We start from the raw sequence: 23061 nt of genomic DNA on the forward strand, positions 1-23061 counted from the left end.
TATGAATTGTCTTCCATATGTGTTCTCTCTAACCTTGTTGCTTGGTCATCTCTCGGGATGACCCCCGATTTGTTAATGGTCTGTTATTGGGACACCCACAATATGTCCTGATGTCTAGTAAGGTCATACCCCTTTATAGACTGAGCATTATAAGGATTCGGAGTGTATCGCCGTCCTTCAGGAAGGTCCTAGTGATCTTGTCGGCCTTGTCAAAGTACGTGTCAGGTATTGTGAACGGGGTGTTTTTCCTAATACAGTAAGAATTATTCTGGTTCTCTCGAACATGGGGAAGCCTGTCACATTGGCCAGTTTCTGCACTCAGCAGTTCTAGCAATAATGCAAAATGAAGGGGGGAGAGCAGTCACCCCCACCTGGTGCCCCTCCCAGGGAACAAGAAGTCAACAACTCTCCTTTGACGCTCACTGCTGATGTCGTAAGCATTTTTGCCAACAACTCCTCAATATTGAGGAGTGAAATTGGCCTGTATGCTGTACACAAGTTCCTTGGCTTACCAGGCTTGGGAATCACCAATATGGTGACGTGACACAAGTCAGGTGTGGGTGCCGCTCTCTCTCCTCCCTCCTTAAACAATTTTAACAATGGACGTACCACTATAGTGGGAAGCTTCTTGTAGAGCTCCACAGGGAATTGATTGAGTCCCAGTGTTTTGCCATTTTCTCTACCTTTTAGGGCCTCCATGAGCTCTTCCAAGGAAAACTCCTTCTCCAATTATGTTAGATCCTCCAGGCTAATGGACGGTAGTTGTAGTTTGTCCAGTATGTTGTTTGTGGGCTGATTGTCTTTGTGCATCTAGGGTGTGGTAGTAATCTACAAATTCCTGTGCTATAGCTTTGTCAGAAACAATCATCCATCCATTGTGCAGTAGGATTTCTCCCACACACCTGGCCTTCTCTTTACGTAGCCACAACAATAGTCACCCAAATTTGTCTTATATATTGTACAGTCTTCATAGCAGAGCTAAACATTGACTTTTAGTCGTCCAGTTTGCGGTGTCCTTTTATTCCTCCCTAATTTCCGCCAGCCTTCGCAGTATAGTTAAGGCCCCTATTGTCAGTTGGCATGTCTCCTGGTCTCTCATTTCCTTTCCCAAAGTCATCAGCCTTCGTTATCAACGTTGTTTGGCCTGTGCCACCAAGGTTTGCAAAATGTCCATGAGAACAGCTCTGTAAGTTTCCCCACAGTGTGGTATGGGAGGCCACCGTATCTGTGTTGTCCCTGAAGTATTCCACCATTAGCCCTCTGAGCCAGATATTCTGCTACCTGTATAACAGTAACCTGAGTGGTTGAGACAAAATTATTCTCCAATCCTTAAAATGAGCAATGCACCCTCAAGAAAAAAGGAATCGTGCTTGCCAGAGGGGGCTTTGTTCTCCGTCAGTCAGTGAGGTCCATTGTGTGTGCAAATTGTGCTAGGTTAGTGGTTGTAGTGGTGGGGCTGCTTTTTGGGGGCCCATCCTATTTAAGTTCTTGTCAAGGACATCTTTGAAATCCCGCCCTTAAAATGTGTATGTCTGCATTTGACTGTCCAGTAATCGTTGTCGTCTGGGAGGGGCATCATCAGCAAGGATAAATAAGGATCTAGCGACAGCCCCTAGCACATGCATAAACTTAAATTAGATATATCATCCAACCTGAATTCCCATACAATGCCTAAACAGAGTCGTTGATAGCTGCCAAGAGGGAGGAAGGGAGGTGGGTGGGTGGGAAATGTTTATGTTCAATATGTTCACAGGAGTTCATCCTGCAGTTAAGATATATTGAAAAGGCGTTGCAAATACATTGTAATTTGATAGGTCGTGAATAATGTGGCAGGTCATTGTATAATATGACAATGTAAGGAAATGCTATACGATGTGATATAAAGCAATGCTATCAATAAAAAACAGTTGCAAAAGAAAAAAAAGGATAAATAAGGACCATCAGCTCTGTTTACCCAGGACTCCCACATAACAACCATTTGGATCAGCCCAACTTCAGATGAGCAGAACTGGAGTTTTTTTCACCAGGATTTCAACCCCTCTAGTGCCAGTGATGAACAGGGATAGATAAGAGCCACTCTGCAGGAATTTACAGCAAGCGCCTATTTGATGGGTTTCTTGCACTAGCACCAAGTCAGGGGACTACCTACAAATATATTAAGCAAATACTCCTCTTTTAAACTTGCTGGCCAGGCCATTCATGCTTCAAGAGAGGATTTTTAGTGTGTTTAGCTCAGGATTCCCACTCGCCATGGCAGGTGCCACCTTTTCCATGTGTCTAACGAGTATTCGGCACTTGAATCATGATTACTCTGCTTGCTCTAGGCCATATAGAAATCAAGTTGGAAACTACAAAATATGAACAAACCCAACCTCCTCAACATTTTCTGTATGTTGGATTCAAAATACCCACTTGCCCATCTTCGGAAAGGTCTGTCACCCACCCATTTCCACCTCCCTCACTTCTTGCTATGTGCAGTGTGTGGCCCACACACTTTGTCTCTTCCGTCCACCACCCTTGTTGTTTAAATTTCTTTTGACTCTGTGGCACAGACATGTTCCTGAAACAAACAGATGTGATGAAGGGTCTAAGGGATATTTAACGACCAGCCATGGATAACTTCCCCAAAACTTTCCACAATTTAACAACTAATCCAGGGGTCAAAAAGAAAGAAAAAGGGAACCTACACAGAAGTAACAACTGGAGTACTATATGCCATATCCTGCAAATTACAAAGAATAAAGAGTGAAAGAGTAAAAAGACCCTGAGGGAAAAGTTGGATTCCCATCAATAACCATAATATTCATTGTCATCATCTGGGTATTCTTCCAACCATCCACTGTACCACTTGATCATAGAGGTTATCTCTGTGGAATTGATCTCAAATTGGTCATGGAAGAGGACCAGAAAAGAGAGAAATAGTCAGAGCTCTCTAACAGAGCAGAAGTTTACTCATACATTGTGTCTGAGAGACGTGCAGTGCAAGTGAGTGAAAGTGTGAATTAAAAAAGAATCTATAGAAGAGAAACAATACTTTATTTTAGATATCTCCTATAATCCTTAATAAAAACCAGTGCAAGAAGCCGTTTTCAAAAATAGCTGCTTTCAAGTAAGGTCGACATGTTTAAGCCTTCTGGACAAGTTAGTCCACGGCTTTCTTCAGGACCTGTTTATATCTGTATGTACTACTGCATTACCACAAAGTGACTAAACAGTGCACACTCAAATGAAAAAGAAAAGAACGAAACTGAAAAGGTTTAAATAAATACAACCTTGTACAGACCCTCCGCTTCAAGGGATGCAGGTGGCACCTGTAAGACAAACACATAAAAAAATACTCCAACTATCACAAACGTGCGGAGATCCCACCAGCAATTTTACATATCAGGATGTATCAACCTTCATCCCTTGATGTACACTGTGTCCTGAAATGTGACAAAACTAAATATTTATGTAGAATCTCGTTGCTCACCTGTCTTGAACGAGGAATGGACCTCACCTCGCCTGGTAACAAACTCCGGTCTAAGATGCCCCGCTCTACAAAAAACAAGGGGAAAAGGGAAGGGTAAACTGGTTCCAGCAACCTGTGTCAGATACACCACCCCTGCACCTAACTCCAACCTCCTTTGTTCCTTAATTTAGACAATCTGTTAAAAATGGTCCAATAGAATTCCTGATGTCAAGTTTGTTGTTGTTGTATGACTTTATTCGATATAAAAATATCATAAAAGTATGAACAACCCAATTTCATCACTTTAGGACAAGCCAATATTAAAAAAGAAATCAATATCTCATTGTCATGCAATCAATGCACAGACGACAATCATATTATTTAAAAAATAAGTTATACAAAATATAAATTTTCCATAAAATCTGTACAGAGATAAAAACAGTTCATATACAACAAAAACCGCAGTGTAGGAGGGGGACCTCATTTGTATTCCTGGTTCTTAGTGTTATTGACCTTCAGTAACTTGCTTCTGGTTAACCAGGCACAACCCAAATATTTAGCTGTCCCACAGATTGTACTAAGGAAGGATGTGTGGGTTTTTAAAATACGCAACACCTCCCTATAGTTCTTAGCTCCCAAGTTGATACAAACGGGTTTCAGCCATTTTCTTCTCGCATGTTTGTACGCCGGACAGACAAAAAGAAAATGAGGGGTAGATTCAATGGGAGTAGCGCAGCCGGGGCACATACTACCTTTCATGATGTTAGATTTCCACCCTACTGTGAAGTCATTAAGTGGGAGCGTTCCAAATCTCAACTTCAAGTATAATGCCCTTTCTCCCAGAGATTGAATAAAGTCGAAAAAGGGTTCCAATTTAGAGGTGGGCTTATGATCAAGGAACTGCTCCGTCAAGGTGCCCCGTGTAGAATTCAGTGTAGCTTCTGCAGTGAAACACCCCTGCACCTAACTCCAACCTCCTTTGTTCCTTCATTTAGACAATCTGTTAAAAATGGTCCAACAGAATTCCTGATGTCAAGTTTGTACATAGACACAAACTCCCTACTGCAAAATCCATTAAAAACAATTAATATCATAGATATCAAAAGACTTAGTTGTTGCTCAGCATCTTAAGTGCATATTCAGAGTCTAGTGAGAGTCTAGTGAGAACCTGCTCGCTCTCATCCCTTATCCAACCACAGATCCATAGCGTCCCTCGTAGCATTTTCAGTTGAGGGGGCATTTCTATTGGCTTCTCAATATCTCTCCTCAAAATACTTGAACATTAAAACGTTGGAAAATGCATAAGGCTGACAATTTATCACCCTGCTCACTTGCGATGGGAAACTGTGTAAATTACTCTTAATAACCAACACGCGTTAGTGCTATAAAGTCCAGCTACAAGAAATCTCCGAAAGTAGAAGAATGCACTATCGCGTACACCAAACTCACACCAGGCGAACTCTTACCTGTCTGTTGTTGCCTCTGGCTCAGCCTGAGCCGCAAATGGAGGTAATGGACAGTTCGATCGTCTGTTATATATATTGTGTGTGTGTGATCAGATGCCTCTAATTCGGGCCTTCAGGCGCTTAATAGATATGTCACATTAAAATACAAAATGACGTAAGGTGAACCGGAACTGGTAGTTTATGGTCTAGTTGGGTCTCTCGTCTCCTTAGAGACATGCGCGCTCAAACGGCACAGCATTCTGAACTACAGAATGACGCCGCTAGTGCTGGATCATGTAGTTTTTGCACACCTGATATCAGAATGCCTCTTATTTATCAGTAAAACCCGACCCCAATTCCTGTCAACCAAGTATGACAAAAACAAAGTTTGTCAAAAAAAGGGGGGTATGGCAAAAAAAGGGGGAATGTCTATGCAGTGAACTAGCCCCTTAAAAGAGACTTCTTTCCCACAGGTTTAATCAACCTGATATTCCTACCGGCACACCCTTTCGGTATACTGATAGAATCAGAAGCGCCCAGACAAAATGTTTCTAATGAGCCATATTAGAACAAGAGACTAGTTAGTCTGTCGGTCTCATTGCACCCATCTATGCGATTGCACCTCTCGATTACTCTACATGAACTTCTACTGAGTGCTATTAAATAGTTTACTCTGTGATGATAGCAAATTCACATGGCCACATTGCTAGCCAATTGAAAATTCTAGATCTACAGTTATCTTAAAGTCAAAGGAAAGATAACTTAGAGTCAAAAGCGAGAGAACCACAAGAGAGAACCTCATAGCGCAGTCCAGGGTATATCATCATTCAGACCTACTGTATCACTATGTAAACTGAATACCCATTTCTATTCTCTAATAAAGAGAAACTTGGAAACATCACTGATGTGTGCCGGTATAAAGAGTTTCTCCAGAACTGTCCGTGAGAAATCTCTTGCTCCATGTTTACAATCTGCAAAATGTTTAGTCAATCTCGTGTTTGTTTTTCTGCATCTGTGGGTGCTTTTATGTTCCAACATGCGAGCCCTGACCTTACGAGTCGTCATTCCTACGTACTGGATCTAGCATGGACAAGGGATTAGATAAATAAAGTTATCACTGTTACAATTTGTAAAATACACTTGTACCCAGGGTCTGCTAGTCCCTATATCTACGGTCTTAGAATGCTGGGTCTGTGGGCAGACCGAGCAGGAACCATAAGGAAAATGTCCTTGTACCGCAGGAAGATCCCAGAGTGTGCCTACAGCTCTTGGGGATCCTGTTTTAGGCCTCGTGTGTATTAGCCTGTCACGTAAATTTGTGCCTCTTTTGAATGAGAAGAGAGGAAGTGGGATTTTGTCATTGCAACTATTCAAAATGCGCCAGTGTTTCCAGACATATTTTTGTATACCATTAGCCAAAGTACTATAGGTATTCACAAAAATGAGTCGTTCTAATGGAGATTTTAGCAAAGGTGGTTCGAGTAAGGCCTCCCGTTGGTTATTGCTGGCACATTTTAATGAGCCTTTAAATAATTTGCTTTCAGTTGATCTGATAGATTTTTCGCATGCTCATTATACTTGCTTGTAGTGGAACAATTCCTCTGTACCCGGAGAACTTGACCATACGGCAGGTTGTCCCGTAAAGCTTTCGGGTGTTGACTATCATAGCGCAACAGAGAGTTTTGTGCCATTGGTTTGCGATATAATTGGCTTTCAAGGCCCGTAGCAGTAGAAAAAATGGATAGATCTAGAAAAGCTAGTCTCTTTTTATCAAATTCTACTGTGAATTTTAAAAATTAATTTCTGGAATTGAGCCATTGTTGGAACTGTAGGATCGAATCCGAATCCCCTCTCCACACTACCAGCACATCGTCAATATACCGCTTCCATAAGCGGATCGACGCAAAGAAGGGGTTATCTGTTGTAAGAATGTGTTGCTGTTCAAAAGAGTGTACATACAAATTCGACAAACTGGGCGCAAAAACATTCCCCATGCTGGTACCCGAGATTTGTAAATAGATTGTTTCTTCAAATCTGAAATATTTTTCTTTCATGGCCAATTGGGGACATGACGTGATGAAATGGACTGGGGTGATAGATCCCAAGTCTGTTTCAGATAAAATAGAAGAAATGGTATCTAAAGTTTCATCTTGGGGAATGGAGGTGTATAGTGACTCGACATCAAAGGCTACCAAATAGTCCTTCCTATTTCTTCAGACCTTGGTATCTGAGGGACAGTCCTCTGCATCCCTGTCAGAGGATCAGCTAAGGCGGGTGAACTGTTTGTGGGACCCTCTTCCCCCGGGATACATCGCAATCATTCAGTTGAACAAGATCTCTCTGTCATTACCCTTACCCCCGCTGCCAGTGTCAGGGTCTGAGTCTCCCCTTGCCTCACTTCTACCTCTAGAGTAGGATCTATTCTTCCTTCTGGCTTCTTCCTCTTGCGTTCTTTTATGATGAGTCCATCACTAGCCTTGCCACCCCAACAAGGGAGAGGTGCGGGTACGGCTGCACCGGATGACTCTCCACCTAGTCCCAGACTGCCTCTGGGTATTAAAAAAGTAAGTGTGACACTGAAGGAGCACCTTCCATCTGGCTGCGAACCAGTGCAGATAGCAAATGTTTAGAGCCTGTAGTTTTCTCTTTACTTCTACAAAGGCTGTGCATTGTTTTTGGATTCATCTATTGTACTCTGAGAAGATCATTATACTAGAGGATTTGTATTGTATTTGTCCCTGTTACCTGGTAAAGCAATGAAATAAATCTCTGTCTTCATAGTTAAGAAGCTGTGCGATGAATAAGTCTTTGGGGGGGACCATGGGTGAAGGTTTCTTCTGAAGCACCCAATGGGCATATTCAGTGATAAAGTAGGGTAACAGTCGGTCTGCTGGGATCAAAGCCTGAAGCCAAACTTTCAAGAACTGTGGCAGTAACCCAACCCAGCACTTTCTGGGAAGCCTACAAGTCTGAGATTGTTTTGCCAGGTTGGCCCTCTGCATCTTTAGCCTTTGCCTCAAGGGACCTGGAGGATGCAGTTAACGTCACAATTTTCTGCTGAATCATTTTGATAGTGCCTTCTACTGTTGATAAACCTTTTTCAGCTTCCACTATTCCATTCACTGCTTGCCGTAGCTTGTCACAGCAATGTAACCTCCATCCCTATCATCACTATCTCTGCCTCTTTGAGGGATTAATCGCTTGTAGGAAGACAATGTAAGCTCCCCTCCATTGGATCCACTTTGGCTCACAGCCTGTGGACCAATTCGCACCCCTGTTGGCATTTGTCTAAGGTCCCTTATTTGCCGGCTTGCTGATGCTTATCTCTGGCCATCTCTGTATGTCCCCTGCATAGAGGGGGGTCAAAGGCATTGAGGCCCAGATTAAGGAAGGGCGTTAGACCCCACTGCAGGGTGGCACGAGTGGTCAATTGACTTAGTGATTGGAATCCTTTGGCCATCCAAAGGATTTTCACCCACTGTGTTCCCTCCGGGACCGGATCAAATGATGCTCAGAGGCCTCTATTCCATGGGGGCTGATAGGCCCCCCCTCTCAGGTGCTCCTCCTGAGGGGGTAGAGGCTAGGGAGAGGGGAAATCCTCCCAAAGCCCAGGCTGCATCGATGGGTACCTTCTGAGAGCGCACCTCCAAATTCAGCATCGCCTCCTCCCCTCTCCAGTTTCTATGTGGATGCCCTTTCGGGCCTAGCTGTTTCATGAACAATATGGTTCTATGCTACTGATTCTGCTTCTTTCCCAGCCTACTCCAGATGATGTAATCAGTGATGTCATCAGGGATGCCATTTGAGATGTCATCAGTGAAGTCATGAGTGATGTCACTGACCATGTCATGAGTGATGTAATATGTGACGTCATCAGCAGTGCATTGCGGGTGCGCAAGTTATAGTTAGCTGAGCTAACTATAACGGAGGAATTTCAAAGTTTTTGTATGAGAGAAATGTTCAGCTAACTATAACGTGTGAAACCTATGGTTTTTTCAATGAATTTGCATGTTTTTTTAAATGCTAATTCCTAACTGAAACCTATGGTTTTTTCAGTGAAATTCAAAGGTTTTTTAAACGATAATTTATAAATGTATTAATTATTATGTCTTTCTTTTTATACTAATTTCCTATATTTTTAATATAAATATGTATATGTATTTTATTTTTTAGATTATATTTCATATTCTTATTATAAAATAATAACAAAACTAAATTGCAAAGTAATTTTTGGATGAATTATTGCTTGACGTCGGTTGGAAGTATGACACAGCTCCAGCAATTCTCTTGGGGCCCTATGCTCACAATGCTGTATCAATCCTTACAACTGCTTCAAGCATATGCAAGGTTTTGACCCAGCATAAGCTCAAAAGTCACCGAATAAAATGTTATACATTTCACTCAGTCACTTTTAGGAGGCCTTGCTTCACCCACTTCTGCACAAGAAACCCTCTTCGGGCGCAGCGCTTTACAATGTAATACACCCTCCAGATGCGTCACATTGTTAATACCACACACCATGGGATATCTTTTGCACCACCTCTGTGTCACAAAAGTGACGCAACGGCTGTGTAAAAGAGGCACAAGAGGATTGTAAATCCACCCCTAACGCATACAAATTCACCCGGGCACTTTCACCAGCAGCGCAAATTGAAACATAGACTTGTAACATATTTATGTACATATGATACATTCAAGTGCTTCGGACATACTACAGTATACTATAGATAAACACCTTATAGATTTATGCTGTAGCAGTACCTTATAGTTCTGCACTTTCACATTCTCCATACACTAGTAACATATTCATTCATTCATTTATGAACTACACATTCATTCTGACAAACTTTTACACACTAACATAGAAATCTAGGGCCAGATGTAGGTAATTCTATTTTACCGACTCATAAATACCGAATTTTACTGATTCGGTATTTATGAATCGGTAAAATAGAAGGTGGGAGATGTAGGTAAAATCGGTATTTGAAATACCGATTTTGTAAAAATCGGTATTTACCGATTCTGTAATTACAGAATCGGTATTTCCCATTGATTCCTATGGGCTTTGAAGCCCATAGGAATCAATGGGAAATACCGATTCGGTAATTACCGAATCGGTAAATACCGATTTTTGCAAGGGTGCAGGGGGTGTCACTTTGACACCCTCTAGCACCCCAAATACTGTCATGTGTGCCATGTGGCAGACAGACATGCCCTAAGGGCATGTCTGTCTGTCACATGGCACAGGTGTGCATGCACACATGTGCATGCACACCTGGATTCGGTATTTTACCACCCAATTGGATTGGATGGTAAAATACCGAATCTGTAATGGCTTTGGGACTCTGAAGAGTCCCACCTACATATGAAAGATTCCGAATCGGTAAAAATACTGATTCGGTATTTTACCGATTCGGTAAATTTACAGATTCGGTAAATTTACCGAATCGGTAAAATATGCACCCTACATGCCAAATCGACCGGTATTTTGGCACCTACATCTGGCCCATAGTTCTTTCTTTGACCAGTGAAGGTAGTTCTAAAAAGAACTGTTTTTTTGGTTTTGTATTTTTTTGTGTTTTCTCAACAAATTCCAAGCGGAACAAAAGAATGAAAAAAAGAAGAACTAATGTCGAGGACAGCAATGATCCTGCATCCTGCGTTTCATCAAGTCTATCGACTGTTCCCCACAACACAAAAGTTTATCGCGATAAATGCATAGAATTTTAACTTTAGCAAAGTCAGAATCAATATGTGGGTGTGGACTGCTTGCTGAAAATCCTGCTGCTGCAGTTGATGTGCTTGATGTAGCAGCAGGTGCATTCTCGTTCAACCTGCGTCTTGCAGCTCGAGCAAAGTTCTTGGGGTGCAAGTTCTTCACGAGTCGCACCATATTTGCTGTGCCAAAGGAGTATTTTTTACATGGATCACCCCTTGAAAGAGTTGTTTTGCAAATTTTACAGGTTACTTTTGGAGCATTAACCTTTTTTTGACCTTCTGGAAAAGTGAAAAACTTCCAAATTAGAGCTTCTTTCCTCTTCTTTGGACGTTCTTCAGGAATGAAATCTCCCTCTGAAGAACTGCTGGAAGATGACTCCATTGCTCTTATTATGGTGATCTTCCTTCTATTTGAGAAGATTCTCAGAACAAATGTTTCTTCTTAGAAAGTCAAAGTCGAATAATTATAATGGGACGGAACTTTCAACAGTCGCAATAGGAAAAGTTATGAACCAATTAAATCTCTACTTTGAAAGTCACATGGGTTTGATGCCCTTGCGCAGCTCTTTCAATACGAGTACGCATGATGTTCTACCGCGATTTGTGTAAATCTTTTTAAAAGTAATATATGATTATTATAAGTATTAAAAAAATGCATAGTTATCCCAATTGTCTGCCCTTAGTATGTACATTAAATACATACATGTTTTAAACCAAGTAGAAACATTGCCCACTTTCGCGTACCGAACGCCGTACATGACGTCACACCGAAGCTTTAATGCGACGCGTAACGTAAAAGCATATTCGTACCATATGCGCGGGTACACGCTGAGTATGATAAGCAGTACAAACTATGGTGCGATCACCTTTCAGTGACAAATCAGAGCTCAAGGCGCGCTAAAGAGAATGATTAGAAGTGCTGACTCATTGCAGATCCGATTCTGGGCCTGCCTCTGTGTACATTATAACACCGCCCCCTTCTCTCTCTGTTGTTAATTGTTAGTGCAAACACTCATACTTATACATGCGCGGTGCACGCCCGCCCACACTACGCACATGCCACCACCAAGCATGCTTGCTATCATTTAGCCTGGAAACCAATACATTACCCAATGGCATGTCCCCCAGGGCCATCATTCTTGCAGACCGTGAAAACGCTACCAATGACGGCCCTGGGCTTGGTTTGGTCAGGCCCCGCGGTTCCCATATAATGCGGGCACTGACGTGAGCACGCTCTCTTTTGGCTGCCTCTGCTGCGGTGACAATCAGACTGTCGAAAACACCCCAGACTCAGCGAAACCGCAGCCTTTCAAGACACGACAAAAGACGACAGAAACAAAGGTAAGAGAAGACGTTACAACATCAGCCTCCACTGTAAATTGTATATGCATAATGCTATTTTTTTTATCCTTCATATGGCTTTCCTACCCCTCAATTGTTTTAAATTGTACTTACATAATTGAAATATTTCTTTATAAGTCGCGAGGTCCTATACACCTCTAATCTTAAAAATTGTGCGTGCATAAATTTCTGTGTCGTATTTCTGTGCAACGCCACGTGCTTAGGTCTTAATTATTAGTAATTGTGCGTCCATGATAGTATTTTTTTTTCTGTGTAACGAGGCCGTCCCAGGCCTCTATTAACTTATTGATCTTCCTTTGTTTGCTGGCGCTGAAACAGTCTTAACTACGGAATATTAAGAACCCACATTAAAATTCACTTTTGATAGTAGTTACGCAACTCAGTTTACAATGACTAATCAAAATGTCCTTTTGTTTCCTTCACTAAACATCGTTCAGAAGCAACCACGGCCTATCGAGCAACAGCAATGGAATTCTCTGCAACTTATTGAATATACTTTGACATATAGAAGCAGAGTTCAAGTCGAATGGTGAACTCTGGTGGCCGCACTCTTTATACAAGGTAAGCACAGCAGCCTAGATCTACAAAGCCTTCATAGCAATGCATTAGAAATAAGTCGCCATAACGGGCGTCAGTAACGCAGTAGGGACTTCCATATAGACACCACTTGAACGCGGCACGATAACAACTGAAATATACCACGTACACTGCACTCGTAAAACTGTAGTGTTAGCTTTATTTGTGAAACAAGAGAAGGCCACATTATCAAGACTGGGCGACAAAATTATCGCCACTTTATCGGCAGTATAGTGCCGCTAAAGTGGCGATAATGGGTTTGATAATATGATCTATGGAATTCCAATCGAAGCTCATGTTAGATGTGAAGGACATCAGACATGAGCTTCGATTGGAATTCCATAGAGCATAATATCAAACCCATTATCGCCACTTTAGCGACACTTTCCTGCCAATAAAGTGGCGATAATTTTGTCGCCCAGGCTTGATATTATGGCCCAGAGTGCGTACTGTACAGCAGCTTCTCTGTAAAATCTATAATTACCTCAGAGCAGTGACTACAGATAGGTTACAACAGTCTCACAAACAGATCCACAACCTTATTACGCCACTTTTGAGTCACTTTTAACATGGGTAAAGTGATGCAAGGAGCTAGTAAATCTACGTCTGACTTTTCAAGAAAAAATCTAAACTCCAGACTCTGCGACACAGTTTTAATGTTGTTTTCCCTCTCTTTCTCTCTCTCTCACTCTCTGTGACATCATTTCTCTTTCTCTCTTAAACTTAGACACTGCTGTCTGCTTGGACGTGTAGACGTGTAGAAGAATTGTTCAGAATAAGTTGTGACACCAACTGCCTGAAATGTTTACCTCAAGGTTTATACAACGGTAAGCACAGAGGCCTAGATCTACAAAGCCTTCATAGGAATGCATTAGAAATAAGTCGCCATAACGGGCGTCAGTAACGCAGTAGGCACTTCCATATAGACATCGCTTGAACGCGGCACTATAACAAAACTGGAATGTACGAGTCACACTGTACACGTAAAACAGTAGAGTTACCAAAACTTGTAGGGGCATAGTATCAAGAACGGCGATAAAATTATTGCCGTTTCAGGAGCAAGAAACTGCTGCTAAAGCGGCGATAATGGGCTTGATAATATGCCCTTGGGAATTCTCATAGCAGCCCAGGTTAACACCAGAACCTGGACTGCTATAAGAATTCACAAAAGCATATTATCAAGCCCATTATCGCCGCTTTAGCTGCAGTTTCCTGCCGCTGAAACGGCGATAATTTTATCGCCGTTCTTGATAATATGCCCCGTAATGCTTCAGCTTATTTACTCACATCTACATAATTCTAAACTCTAATTTTCTTTTTTCTTTTGCAGATTACCAATCGGACACCTTTTGGAATCCATTTCACAATTTGTTTATATCATTGTTTAAGATCACACCGCTTCCGTTAAAGCGTCGGGCAGATCCCGTAAGGAGCGGCGTCTACGAGTGGATCCGCGTCCTCACCTACACATAAACCAAGCTGCTGTTCACGTGCTACTCAAAGGTGGACACCTTCGAGCATTGATATATATATATATATATATATCCAACAAACTTGCGCCCAACAAGGAGAGGCCCAAACGAATTTCAAATTCGCCACACTTTATTGATGGAGATTACAGCGTGCACGCTGTAATCTCCATCAATAAAGTGTGGCGAATTTGAAATTCGTTTGGGCCTCTCCTTGTTGGGCGCAAGTTTGTTATATGTAAAGCGGTCACGTCTGGGCCGCGGAGAGAGCCCAGCTGCTGTTGCGGTCTAGCTGTGGCGATTAAATACGCTACAGCATTTGGAACGGGTGCCAGAGATGGTGGTTATCAAGTACAGCGTGAGGTATGAAGAGAGCAACACTTGGGGCTGAACTTTTTACAAGAAGTGAAGCTTCCTTTCCTGCCTGCACGCTGTAATCTCCATCAATAAAGTGTGGCGAATTTGAAAATCGTTTGGGCCTCTCCTTGTTGGGCGCAAGTTTGTTGGATGTAAAGCGGTCACGTCTGGGCCGCGCAGAGAGCCCAGCTGCTGTTGCGGTCTAGCTGTGGCGATTAAATACGCTACAGCATTTGGAACGGGTGCCAGAGATGGTGGTTATCAAGTACAGCGTGAGGTATGAAGAGAGCAACACTCGGGCTGAACTTTTTACAAGAAGTGAAGCTTCCTTTCCTGCCTGCACGCTGTAATCTCCATCAATAAAGTGTGGCGAATTTGAAATTCGTTTGGGCCTCTCCTTGTTGGGCGCAAGTTTGTTGGATGTAAAGCGGTCACGTCTGGGCCGCGGAGAGAGCCCAGCTGCTGTTGCGGTCTAGCTGTGGCGATTAAATACACTACAGCATTTGGAACGGGTGCCAGAGATGGTGGTTATCAAGTACAGCGTGAGGTATGAAGAGAGCAACACTCGGGGCTGAACTTTTTACAAGAAGTGAAGCTTCCTTTCCTGCCTGCACGCTGTAATCTCCATCAATAAAGTGTGGCGAATTTGAAATTCGTTTGGGCCTCTCCTTGTTGGGCGCAAGTTTGTTGGATGTAAAGCGGTCACGTCTGGGCCGTGGAGAGAGCCCAGCTGCTGTTGCGGTCTAGCTGTGGCGATTAAATACGCTACAGCATTTGGAACGGGTGCCAGAGATGGTGGTTATCAAGTACAGCGTGAGGTATGAAGAGAGCAACACTCGGGGCTGAACTTTTTACAAGAAGTGAAGCTTCCTTTCCTGCCTGCACGCTGTAATCTCCATCAATAAAGTGTGGCGAATTTGAAATTCGTTTGGGCCTCTCCTTGTTGGGCGCAAGTTTGTTATATGTAAAGCGGTCACGTCTGGGCCGCGGAGAGAGCCCAGCTGCTGTTGCGGTCTAGCTGTGGCGATTAAATACGCTACAGCATTTGGAACGGGTGCCAGAGATGGTGGTTATCAAGTACAGCGTGAGGTATGAAGAGAGCAACACTTGGGGCTGAACTTTTTACAAGAAGTGAAGCTTCCTTTCCTGCCTGCACGCTGTAATCTCCATCAATAAAGTGTGGCGAATTTGAAAATCGTTTGGGCCTCTCCTTGTTGGGCGCAAGTTTGTTGGATGTAAAGCGGTCACGTCTGGGCCGCGCAGAGAGCCCAGCTGCTGTTGCGGTCTAGCTGTGGCGATTAAATACGCTACAGCATTTGGAACGGGTGCCAGAGATGGTGGTTATCAAGTACAGCGTGAGGTATGAAGAGAGCAACACTCGGGCTGAACTTTTTACAAGAAGTGAAGCTTCCTTTCCTGCCTGCACGCTGTAATCTCCATCAATAAAGTGTGGCGAATTTGAAATTCGTTTGGGCCTCTCCTTGTTGGGCGCAAGTTTGTTGGATGTAAAGCGGTCACGTCTGGGCCGCGGAGAGAGCCCAGCTGCTGTTGCGGTCTAGCTGTGGCGATTAAATACACTACAGCATTTGGAACGGGTGCCAGAGATGGTGGTTATCAAGTACAGCGTGAGGTATGAAGAGAGCAACACTCGGGGCTGAACTTTTTACAAGAAGTGAAGCTTCCTTTCCTGCCTGCACGCTGTAATCTCCATCAATAAAGTGTGGCGAATTTGAAATTCATTTGGGCCTCTCCTTGTTGGGCGCAAGTTTGTTGGATATATATATATATATATATATATATATATAAACACCAAGTCCTCAGCACTGCGAACATCCAGCCACAGCAACAGAAAACACGGACCCTCAGACTGCAGTTAGGTAGGTTTTATTTTCCCCTCAGGCGACGCGTTTCGAGCAACTTGTGCCCTTGATCACACACCAAACACCTGGTCAACATTTTCTTAAATACATTTCTCTTTGCAGTGCTCCACCTCCACAGTGAGTCACATGGTGCATGAACATAGATGAAATACTTCACGACACCCACCTTACCCTCAACGAGTAGGAACCACGGAAAAAAGGGAATACATAACTGCATAAATGCATTAAGCCAAAAAAGTTCTCAAAAGACAATTATTGTACAATTCATCATATAAGGGTTCAAATATTAACTCCTACATATCCAATCAGACCAACATCCCCACACTGTAAATCTAATCTCTGTTTCAATACAAAAATATATATATATATATATATAAAAATATATATCTACATGTGAATCCTATATACACACAATTACACTATTTACAAATATTTACAATCCAAAGGTTGTTGACTGTTGTCTATTGAATATACGAGAACAAGGACTATTTATCATAAATCAGCATTTTTTTCCCAAAAATTTGGCTTATTATTCTTCCCTATTTTTCCCCTATAATCCACACTCAAACCATAAGTGATAATACATATAATAGTGATAACAACACTTAAAAAAACAACAAAGTACAAAAAAATCTTTGTGTTTGGTAAATGAGAAAAAAACTGTGACTTTTTACTTTTGTTTGTGAATATATACATAATCGTTTGGATAGAATTTAACCGTATTGACAGCTGGAAGTCAGTTCATAATCTTTATCGATTAAATATTTTTCAATCGTTACTTCCCCAGATGCACAACTTCTTGCCTTAAATTTTTCTTTTTATATACGATATAGTGATCTTGAATCCATACCGGCCCGTAAAGAATCAAAGAAATAAAATAGAGAAATCCTCATCAGGATTTATTTCATATTCTCTATATGATCTACGTCTTGATATACATGTTGTACACAATTCATAACAGATGATGCAAATCTTCAGTTGTATTGAGCCCGTTCGGATATTTACTATCCAGCTCGACTATGTACTCTGTCTCCCTTCTTCTCAGAAGTCCCTCTCTATCACCTCCACGATTGAGAGGGGCCACTACATCAATCACAAAATATGTCAACTGAGACAAATCATTATTGTGTGTTGATTTGAAGTGGCGCGCCACGGGGTATGTATTGTCGTTGTTGACAATTGCACGCAAGTGTTGCAGAATCCTGACATGCACCTGTAACTTAGTGCTACCCACATATCGCAGACCACAGGTGCATGTCAGGACATATATAGCAAACTCACTGTGACAATTGAAATTGCCCCGAATGGCCTTCCTAGTAGGACAGAAAGGGGTGCTGTAGTGAGTGGTGTTAACTCCAAACTTGCACGCCCTACATGTGGAGCATTTGAAAAAACCTTTGTATTTGAGCCAGGTGCTGCCACCACCTAACTCAGGGCTACTTTTCACTAGGCTGTTGTGCATACTATGAGATTTTTTGTAGGTTATCGTGGGAGTACCTTGTAGTATCTCACCATAAAAACCATCAGTCATTAAGATTGGCCAATGTCTTTTGACAATGGACCTAATTTGTTTTTCCTGTTTGCTGTAGGTAAGAATCAGGCGGGGAGTATTGTTTTCTAAAATAGGCTTTAGTGCATCAGATCTTAATAAAGATTCTCTCGATTTTTCACGACTTCTCTTCAAGGCACTGTTTAAAACCTTATCACTGTACCCCCTGACTTTGAGTCTATTGATGGTATTTATAGCTTCTTGCTCAAATATATCAGGGGTACTACTGATTCGCTTAACCCGCACTAATTCTCCATACGGGACATTATTAATCACATGCTTCGGGTGATTACTGCTAGCGTGCAATATACTGTTTCCAGCAGTTGGCTTACGGAAAAGGGAAGTAGATACAGCGTTATTCTCAATTATCAGATGAACATCTAAAAAATCCGCTTGTACCTTACTGATGTTGGAGGTGAAGAAAAGATTTTCTTGGTTGTCATTCAGTGCATCAATAAAAACCTTTGCACTAGTCTCATCCCCCTCCCATATACAAAAAACATCATCTATAAACCGTTTCCAATATTGCACATGTTGAAATCCCGGTGTGGAAGTGAGACCGCGCTCCTCCCACCAGCCCACGTGGAGACACGCGTAGCTGGGGGAGAAGCACGATCCCATCGCCACACCCCGCACCTGTCTCCAGATACTCTTCGCAAACATGAAATAATTGTTATGCAAACACCAGTGTATTAATTCACACAACATCTTGTTGTGCGCATAGTATTCACACGACCGTAGACCAAGATAATGCTTGATTGCCTCCAAACCTTTAACGTGATCTATAGACGTATACAATGACTCTATGTCAAGAGTTATAAGACACCAATTTTCTTGCCATTCAATGGAGGATAATTTCATTAAAAAGTCCCCTGTGTCTTTAATATAACTTGGTAAGTTTTTCACAATGTCTTGTAAGAAAAAATCAATATAACTGGAAATATTTTCTCCTACACTGTTGATAGCCGCAATGATTGGACGGCCAGGTGTTGGAACTCTCTGTTTGTGTATTTTAGGAATCAGATATAGTATAGGTATCACTGGGTGCTCTATATTCAAAAAGTCATACTCAGTTTGTGAGATCAAATTGTTTCTTTTGAACGACATCAGCATTTTTTTCACCTCATCCTTTGCCCTTTTGTATGCCATTCCATTCGATCGCTCATAACAAGAGGTGTCATTTAATTGTCTCATGGCCTCAGTGATGTATTCCTCCTTATTCCACAACACAATATTACCACCTTTGTCTGACTTATTGATCACCACTTCGTGATTCTGACTTAGTTTCTTCATTAACATGTTATATTGATTAATCTTAGCATTGTTTTTATAGGTTTGCGTTTGCACTGTGCGGTTTAACTTTTTCAGATCTTCAATGACACAGTCATGGTAGATGTCTACCGCATCTTTTGGCATTACAGGCAAAAACGTGCTTACCGGTTTGAAAGGACTATCACCCGCTCCTTTTTGGCAGATGTCCACATTGTAAAGTTCGCGTTGTGTCGATGGCACTTCCCCAGTGGATGGTTCACCCAAACTGCTGGAGTCCTCCAAGCTACACAGGTTAAGAAGCAATCTAGCATCTCGCGCTGCTGGTACTGTGGCATTACCAGTAGTTTTTGTCAATCGTTTGGTGGTTCTGTCTTTTTCTTTTTCCTTGCTGGCTGGTTTTGATGCGAAGAATTTTCTCAACTTCAATTTGCGAATGAATTTAAAAACATCCGCTCTGGTGTTCGTATAATTAAAAGAACTCTCAGGGCAAAAGTTAAGTCCTAAGGCTAAAAGCTGCTCTTCTGCCGTTGACAGAGTGACACTGGTGAGATTTGTAATGGTACAATCTTTTAATATTTCTTCTTGTTGTACCATTGCTTCTTTTTCTTTTGCGGCTGCTGCTGAGGCTTTTCGCTTTTTTCGCCTTGCGTTCCGCTTTGCGTTGTTTCTCTTGCGTTTTGATTCTTTTTCGTCCTGGGCCGTAATGTTTGCAGCCGGTCCTCTACTAAAAAATCAATTTCTTCCGCAAGGTTAAGAACTCTACCAGAATCACCGCCTTCCGCCCCATTGAATTCAACAAGCGATATACTCGAAGTACTTGACATACTTGCCAAAGAAACGGAGTCTGCATCAGATTGCTCACCATTTACATCCACTTGGTTGGAACTTCCTGCCACTTCATTCCTGACCGTTTGTTTTGCCAGTTTAGATTGTCTTGCTTTATCAAATTTGCGGGAGAATGTATATATTTGACCAGTTGCATAATCATTTAAATCCCTTGCAAACTTGTGGATTTTCCTTACTTTGATGCGCTCCTCATGTTTGCGGAGCCTCTCACTTATTTCTATGCGTGTTGTTCTTATCAGCTCTTTAATGTCAGATTCAACGAAGGCATTTAATTGCTCATTTAGGCTTTTTATCTCCTCCAGTAATTTGTCACGATCTATCACGGCGTACTCAATTAGTAGTTTCACCAAATTCATTGAAGCGTCTAGATTTAACTCGCCCCATTTCTTCAGCATTGCCGGGTTAGGATCCTCAAAACTCGGCGCCAGCATAATACGTAAGCCGCGTGGTATTCTTCCTGCCTCCACATACTTGGTAAGCGACTTATGTTCCCACCACTTGGTGATTTCAGATTTAGTCTTTTTTTCTAGGGTCTTCATTAGTTGTTTTACATTCTGTTGTGCATTGTTGGGCTGACTCACCGCTGCGGTGGCTTTCGTAGCGTTTTTCCGCACATTATTAAACAGCGCCTCAGCCGCGTCTTCACGCTCACTCTCCAAACTTGCTGACATGGTGTAAACGCGGGGATGATATGCTGAAATATACCGCTGGCAAAACGCCAATATCGGTCTTCTAACTGCTTCTGTCTTTAACTCGCTACCTGGTAATCCCAAAATAACACCACTGTTTCTCACTGGACGACACCCGCCGGTAGCTCACCTATCCGGTCAGCCGTTGGCGCGTCTTCCTCCAGTGCTCGTCGTGGTTACTCTTTCGGTCCAGGGGGTCTCGTCAAATTCCCTCCTCGGAATGCAAACAGTGAAAGCTGTAGAAGCGAGACCTCTTTTCAACGAGCGGGTACCGTAAACGGGGACAGCTCGCCACCGTAACATATAAACACCAAGTCCTCAGCACTGCGAACATCCAGCCACAGCAACAGAAAACACGGACCCTCAGACTGCAGTTAGGTAGGTTTTATTTTCCCCTCAGGCGACGCGTTTCGAGCAACTTGTGCCCTTGATCACACACCAAACACCTGGTCAACATTTTCTTAAATACATTTCTCTTTGCAGTGCTCCACCTCCACAGTGAGTCACATGGTGCATGAACATAGATGAAATACTTCACGACACCCACCTTACCCTCAACGAGTAGGAACCACGGAAAAAAGGGAATACATAACTGCATAAATGCATTAAGCCAAAAAAGTTCTCAAAAGACAATTATTGTACAATTCATCATATAAGGGTTCAAATATTAACTCCTACATATCCAATCAGACCAACATCCCCATATATATATATTACCTACTGGCGGTCGCCAGTAGGTATATATAGTTAGGATTTTTTCTCTATGGGATTTTTGAAAATTCTATGTCTAATAACTTTGGCGTTTGTGGACGGAATTGGCTGAAATTTTCAGGAAAATTGAACATTTTGTTTCTGAGCAGCCCCTGGAAATTTGGGGGGGGGGTTTCGTCAAGGGGGGCCGAGAAAAAAGGGGGGTCCCAAAACGCGTTTTTCCCATGTTAATTTCCATAGGGCGGTTGGCCTTACTTTTAGCTCGAACGGCTGAATGGATTTGCACGAAACTTGGCAAAATTGTAGGGACTGGTAGCCCGATGTGCCTTTGCTAGGTCTCAATATATGTGCTCCAGTGGATTTTGAGAAATTAACGTTCAAAAAAATATATATATCTGTAACAGCGCTCCGGGTAGCGCTCCGATTCGCGTACTTGACGCGTAACGGAACTTCGCGAAGCGAAGCTGATTGGCTCTCCGGTGTGTGTCAACATTCTAAACAGTCCGGAGTGGCCGCCATCTTGTCTCTCGGTAGGATCGAGAGACAAGAGGAGGCCAAAACAAAGGGGGAAATTACCATAAGGGGGCATAGTAAATCTTCCCTGACCCCCTAGGTTTGATGTGGAGGCTTTAAAAGGGTCCCGCGGGGCAAAACAAAAAAAATATATATATATTTTCCGGACGCCATCTTGTCTCTCGGTAGGATCCAGAGACAAGAGGAGGCCAAAAAAAAGGGGCAAATGACCATAAGGAGGCATAGTAGATCCTCCCTGACCCCCTAGGTTTGATGTGGAGGCTTTAAAAGGGCCCCGCGGGGCAAAAAAATAAAAAAATAAAAAATAAAAATTCAGACGCCATCTTGTCTCTCGGTAGGATCGAGAGACAAGAGGAGGCCAAAACAAAGGGGGAAATGACAATAAGGGGGCTAGTAGATCTTCCCTGACCCCCTAGGTTTGATGTGGAGGCTTTAAAAGGGCCCCGCGGGGCAAAAAATAAAAAAAATCGTTTTTTTTACGTGGGGAGCGCCCGGTACGCTTTTGTGCAATGGGCGGTGGTAATCTAAATGATGAGGGGGGGGGGGCAGCGTTCAAAGCACATCAGGGTGCCTAAACACGAAAATGTTTTTATCTACCACGTACTTGACTTATCTCTCGAGATGCATTCCCTTGTGTCTCGGCAATGGTAGTCTGTTTATTACATAGATCGCTCGAGGGCGGTAGTACAGACCGCGCGTAGGAAAGGGTAAAAAGCCAGGGGTATAGGAGTATGTAACAAGCGAGCCATTTAATTGAAAAAACTAAACGTGACAAACGGTTGCAGGATCAGTGAAGGTTGATTTTATAATTGAAAGTATAATAGGATCAGTTACAATAAAATCGTCCATACGCACACCATGGGCGAGTATCATGGGTAACATTACTTCGAAGCTTTAATAATACAATAATCAATAATGAAAAATCGACATCAATAGGGTTGTCCGTATGCCCAGTAAGTACCTTTCCCCGCATGCCATGTGCACAAAGACCGCATATATCCCCCATAACGTCAAGGCTAAGTAACTAGAACGTCATAAGGAGTTGCAAGTCACTCCCATACTGGCGCCATTTTGGTCAAGGCCAGGCAGGTCCAGAGTATAGTTCAATGTCTCCAATAAGTAGCGGCAGGACCAGAATCCCTTTCGGCAGTTCAAAAAGTTTGTTAGCGCCAACAGAAAGAACAGGCAGCATGATCCATGAC

The sequence above is a fragment of the Lissotriton helveticus genome, chromosome 8 (genome assembly GCF_964261635.1).
Source record: "Lissotriton helveticus chromosome 8, aLisHel1.1, whole genome shotgun sequence".
Taxonomy (NCBI): domain Eukaryota; kingdom Metazoa; phylum Chordata; class Amphibia; order Caudata; family Salamandridae; genus Lissotriton; species Lissotriton helveticus.